The sequence below is a fragment of the Diabrotica undecimpunctata genome, chromosome 4 (assembly GCF_040954645.1).
Source record: "Diabrotica undecimpunctata isolate CICGRU chromosome 4, icDiaUnde3, whole genome shotgun sequence".
Lineage (NCBI taxonomy): Eukaryota > Metazoa > Arthropoda > Insecta > Coleoptera > Chrysomelidae > Diabrotica > Diabrotica undecimpunctata.
The window spans coordinates 143,671,398-143,677,957 of NC_092806.1; the positions used below are offsets into that span (position 1 = coordinate 143,671,398).

A 6,560-nucleotide genomic window follows, 5' to 3' on the forward strand; every position below is an offset into this window, starting at 1 on the left:
TCTTTCAATTGGTTAACCATTCACACTGATTCTTTCAATTTGCTGTTCCTTCTTAGAGATCATCATAAATTTTATTTTCTTAATGTTAATTAAGTGATTTTATTCAATAACTCCTGGAGGGCTTCATAACTGTCAGAGAATACCACCGTGTCATCCCCGTATCTGATGTAATTGATACTTTCTCCATAAATTCAAATTCCAGAGTCAAAATCTTCTACTGCTCTGACGTATATTAAATTCAAATATTAACACAAAATAATTTGGTTTATTTATATTTAATGAAAGATTTTTATAATGGACGTCTAAAAGTCAAATATAACGTAAAATATATAAAAAGCAAAAGCATTATACTGTTAAATTTATTTTATCTTAGTACAAAGGCCATAGATCTCTTCGACATACTGATGCTGCTATATTCATGCACCTCTCATAGTATTCAAACGAATTTTTGGTTGTTGGGCAACCAACATAATGAAGTCTTTTTACACAATCATTATCCCTTACGTCCCATTTCCAAACAAGTCTGACACCTTCACCTGCATCGTCGTCACAAGAATCTGTCTGGTGGGGTAAATAACAGTCTTTAACAAAGAAAAAAATAAAAAATTAAAAGAGAAATTTTCAGTGGTTGGCTGTAAGGTAACTGTACTCTTTACCGACCATTTCCTATTACCGACCGCAATGAATTTTTTCAGAATTAGACGCATTATAAAAAGTCCATATAACTACTGAAACTTTAACAGTTTTTTTTTATAAAACATAGATATGGCCACATTACAAACATAGTCCAGCCGCTGACTAATGCCAAATTTTAACGCATTTCGCAGTGGTGTTGCAAGACTACATAAGACAAGTTATAAGAATCATTGTCCATCTGTCTTGGCATTATTAAGCATTTTTTAATATATCAAGGTTGGTATTGCACTTTTATAACAAGAAATAGCACAAAACCACGTTTTTTTAAAGATTTAATGTGTTTGTTGGTTAATTATTTTCTCTAATTAAAACTTATTTACAATTAAAGAACGGTCGGTAAAAGGTGCTTTAAAACTTAAAATCGACCCTTTACCGACCGGGCGGTCGGAATGAGGGGAATGTAGTGATTGAAAATTGTGAAATTTAAAAAACAGTTTAGCATACAATTATTCATAATACATTTTTTTTTTCTTAAAAGTAATAAACCAACTATTCACTTGAGCATTTACCAACCGATTAAATTGTAATTTTCAATTAAAAGAAGTAATATGAAAATTTTAGTGAAAGAATTACTTCAAATAGAATAATATATCAAGTGTCATATTTCCAAAATTCCGTTTTTGAACGGAAATGATAATCATATTTATGGTACTTTATTGTTTTCAACGTGAATAAAATATATGAATTTTAAAATATTCAAAAGTAGTCTCCTATAATAATATTTTTTTCACCTATTACCGACCGAGATTATTATGAACGTTTTGTTTCCAGATTCAAGAAAAACTTCAAGCTAGTTCTGAAAAACGGGAAAACTATACCAATGAAAATCTTCAGCAAGCATTGGATTCTATTCGAGATGGAACGTCGTTTGGAAAAGCATCCAGAGAATTCGAAATTCCAAAAAGCACCCGAGTTGATAAAATTCATAACAAATATAAAGAAGGTGCTACTACTGGGGCCCACTGTATCCTGACTGCAGCTGAAGAACAAATCATAGTAGATTGGATTATATATTTAGAAGCTGTTGGTTTTCCTGTAACAAAAAATCAATTGTTGGGGTGTGTTGCAGAGAACTAGGTAGCCGTCTAGAATGAGCAAACAAATTTAAAGACGGAATTCCAGGTCGTCATTGGTACGAAAATTTTTTCGCCAGCTCTTTCATCGAGTATGTCACAATCTGACCAAACTTCGGGAAAATATAACAGAAAAAGTGTAAGAGGTTGGTTTAATAGAGTTTCAGACATTTTAAGAACAAATAATATAGAGGAAGTTCTATCAGACCCACAAAGAATTTTTACTTTTCAGCTTTTTTTCTTTTACCAAAAGAAAAATGTGTAATCGTAAGAAAAAGTTCGAAAAAAGTTTATACCAGAATCGCTAATGACTAGAAAGAATGCCTCACGGTACTTTTGACAGTTTTAGCAGAAGTACAAGTTGGGAAACCAACTTTTCTTTTTCCCTATAAAAGAGTACCAGCCAGTTTTCATTTGAAAATGCTCTGGGCTGGGGTATTGGCCATTCTGACTCCGGGTGTATGACAGGAGAATGTTTTTATGAATTCATTAAAATGTATTCTATAAAAAATGGATTGTTGAAAAGAACGTTTCTTTATCTGTTGTGATTTAGATGGTCATTCTTCACATTTAACGTTTCATCTTACTGAGTTCTGCAAAAGCAAAGGTGTTATAATAATTGCTCTTCTGCCTAACTCCACACATCTGTTGCAACCACTAGATGTTGCTATTTTTAGGCCTGTTAAACTTTCCTGGACAAATAGGATCCATAATTGGCGTATTAAGAATAATAGCAAAAAACTAAAACGGGAAGATTTTGCAGAGGAAGAATATGCTGTGGTTATATATGAAGGAGAGTCCTTTACTGGAGTAAGTCTTGGCTTTGACGGTACGGGATTCGAACTAAAGACTATGATAAGAAGTGGTTTACATTGGAAATGGACTGAGAAAGAGGATATTTTATCATATTTAGAAAATGAAATAGTTTCAAAAATGAATCCTCCAAAACCCGTGAATAAAAGGGGCATCTATGCAATTCCGGAGATGGCTGCAATAAAAAATTAATATATTTCATACCAAAGTTGAATCTATTATACATGCCCAATATATTATGTAACTTTTTATTTGTTGTATTATGAATTTATATTTTTTAAAATATTAAAATCTTCAACTGCGTTTGTTTTTTCAATTGAGCCAGTAGATATGATTATTTTTAAATAAATAAGTTAATATAATGTTGTTAATTACTTAAATAAATAGTCCCCCAAGAAGGTCGCTGATAGGACTGAAATGTCCAGTAATTAGGTGCTTGTGGTCGGTAATAGCAAAAAAATCGGTCGGTGATAAGTGAGTATTTTTTAAGCCGGTCGGTAAAGGGAGCATTTTAATGAAATTGTACATAATTATTAAAACATTTAAAAAAAGAATTAAACTGTGATAATATTATTTTTTCTATATTACTAGCTGAATCGACTAGATTAAAACTTATCTTTAAAAATTATAGAAAGAAAAATAAAAATGTATTCTTCTTATTATTGAATCTGCTTATAAGGAAAACCTTAAGTGGTCGGTAAAAGATGCAGTTACCTTATATCATGTTTTAAAATAACTTGCAATCAATTAAAAACTTTTCATATATAATTTATATGTTTATTAACATTTTAAATTTAATATTTAACAGCTTTATAGTAACTTTACTTGCGGCAAAATAACAAAATTGCATACGAACGCTACACATTTCACTTTCAAAACGCATTTTTGTGGATAGGACACTTGGATCAAAAGATATTGAATTTTTACAATTGAGTTGATACCAATTTCATTTAAAAATTTGGTTTTATCGTATAAAGATTCCTTGTATTAGACATCATAAACAGCTTTATTTTATAGCGGTTGGATTTCGAAGGAAATAATGACAATGTACAATGCCCCAGAAAACTATTTAGCCGTTCGGTAACGTTACCAGCTGAAGTCCGTTTGAAGAGGTTTACTCTCCGGACACTGGAACTCACTTAAGCATGGGTGTATGTTACCTAAAGTAAAATTTAATTAAAATATTAAACATCATATAATATTATTAACTTCATGTACAATCTTTGGTAACACATTACATTTTAAAGGGTTTTTACCCAAATATTTTGGTGGCTCAGGCATGGTAACCTGTATTTTAACCTGATGATGGAACAGTTGTTCCGAAAACGTTCGTGCTTTTAATGTTGCCGTTTTAAGGGTTTTTATAAAATAAAATATACCCACATACAAAGACTAACCTCTTTTTGTTATACGTGGTATACAGCCAGCTGCAGGAATTATTTTCCTTGTGGATTTTTTTAAATAAGAACGCGCGTGAACGCTGTGAAGAACCACAGAGTAAAATAGGACCAGCTTGATGAAAATAATACCTTATGCTCGTGTAGCCAACCTAAAGATAATATGTATCATCTGCTCCAGTGCAACCAATGCCCGTTTCCGTGAAAGATGAACAACCTGCAGGAAGTTAACGCCAAGACAATAACCTGCGTCTGATTTTGGGCTAAACATCTGAATTGATCATGCTTCGACACGAAAAAAAAAGTAATAAAATTAAATTAAATAAATTATTGAACTGAAATTAAGTAATATTAAATTTAAAAAATATAGTCCCAAATAAGTTGTACACAAAATCTTACAGATTTTAACATCAATTTTTATTTTTTTCTCATATTAAAAAAGATGCAGAGAAACAGCAGAAAACATGTTCTAAAGAGTTAACTTTACATTCTTTGAATTCATCGTCACCACAATAGGTATTGCCTTTTGTAGCTTCCACGACTTGTGCGAAACAAGCAGCGACATTATCAGATCGTGTGTATGAATTTGGGTCTCTTTCGGATCTCTGATGAGTAGAAACTGGTTTATATGCAAAATGCAAAGTATAGTTATACAATCCTATGATAATAAAAACTACGCAAAGGAAAACATAAACAAAGGTTTTAGCTGCAAAAACCAACAGTATGTAGAATTTTTATAAAAGCAAACTACTCAATAAAATGTTATGGCAAAACATGTGATTTGGATCACTATGTCCAGACATAATTTCATAAACTACAAGAATTCCAGGACGGATAAAAAATAATGCAAAGTTATGAAGTCTTCTTTTAAAAGAAATGAACCAAATAAATGTTCTAAATTGTTGCTGAAAATGACAAGAAATACATACTTCCTTTTTAACAACGCTACCAATTATCAAATTTAAATAAAAAAAATTTAGTTTTTCTCATTTAGGCAACATTTAAGGTAAACCCAAAGGAAATAGTTTTAATTTAAAAAAGCAAAATCAAAAGTTTTTCTAAATAATAAACAAATTACCAGCCACTGTGAATGGTCTTCTTTGAGACCTGGCCAGGCGGTCTGGAGATGGTAATACGGCGTTTACAGCGGCTACCAAAAACAATAAGAAAATAAATTTCATGTTTAAATAGTTTAAGTATAACACTGAAATAAAATTTATACTTTTAGAATAAATAACTGAACGCAAACCAGGTATATATACCGTTCTATTTCATAAATTTCATAAATTAAAAAATTTAATTAAGATAAGAAACAATGAAAAATGGGATGTGGGAGTGAATAAATTGATGGAAAAATCAATTTCACAAAAGATTAATAAAAGTAATCCATTCTACCTTGGTAAGCAAATTTACCATTTTTTATTTCATTTGTAGTTTATTCCTTTATAATAAATAGGTTGGTATTCTAATATTTAGAACTCAGGAAATAGGTAAAATGCGTATTAATTGCATATTTGTATATTTTGGATGGATTGTATAAGTCCATGTAAATTTAATAAAAGTGCATATTTTCAGGTATACCACAATATAGACAAAAATATCTAAGAACGTAAGTAATGCAATTTAGCGAGGTAGATAGAAATATCCCTCGAAAATACCCCTTATTGGTATTAGCATAATATGACAATATGGGGAGTAAAATGCGATAAGTCGGTTGCCGGCATTAAATAAAATTATAAATCGTAAATCAATATGGTTTTTCACGAAAGCCCAACAAATAAAACACTACCAAAATTTGCATTAGCAAAAAACAAAATTACAGTAATTTCAGTTTGGTGTATTCTTTGGTTCAGTAAAGTTATGTTTAAGTATTTGTCAAAAGCATTTAAAATTTGCAACTAAATCAATTTTTCTGAAAAATTGGATTAACCATATGTTACCGGTTTGTACCGAACCGGTAAGTATTATGTTTAATTTAATTATTGTTTTAATTTTTAAATATTTTTCTAGAAATATAAGCCAAATATAATTTTACTTTAAAATGTAAGTTTTAGAATACGACTGTCATTTATTATGAAAAACTGATTTTAAAATTAATTTAAACAAAGGTTAATTTAAGATGTAATGAATGTTATGTTGTCATATATACCTCTTCCTTTACGAAATCCAGTCTGATTATTTGAAAATCTTAAATTATGTTCCAATTGCTAGTCTAATCGATTCTTGATCATTATTTCTAGAATTTTGACTGCACATGAAGACAGGACAATTGGTCTATAATTTTCTGGATTTGTCGGATCCCTATTTGGTTTTAAAAAACTAATAATATTAAATGTTTTCCATACGGCTGGTATTTCTCCACCCATTAAAATTTTATTATAACTATTAATAAGAATTTGTTTAGCTTTGAAAGGTAAAAATTGAAACATTTCATAAGATATATCATCCATACCAGGGGCAGATGATTTCTTTTTATTTAAGGCCAGGTTTAATTCATTTATGGAAAAGGGATTTAAATTGCAAGTTATCATTCGATTCTACGTTTTATCTCTTGATCTGGATCTAGTTGTTCAGTAATATG

The 6,560-nt window shown here is 30.2% G+C and overlaps 1 long non-coding RNA gene across 1 annotated transcript; it reads right to left on the reverse strand.

Annotated features, from left to right (window-relative positions):
* Positions 1-245: 245 nt before the first annotated feature.
* On the reverse strand, positions 246-5,209 carry LOC140438477 (uncharacterized). Its single transcript, XR_011950548.1, has 2 exons — positions 5,058-5,209; positions 246-581 (listed from the first exon to the last, which is right to left on the reverse strand). It is a non-coding gene; the product is annotated as an uncharacterized lncRNA (long non-coding RNA).
* Between the last annotated feature and the right edge of the window lie 1,351 nt (positions 5,210-6,560).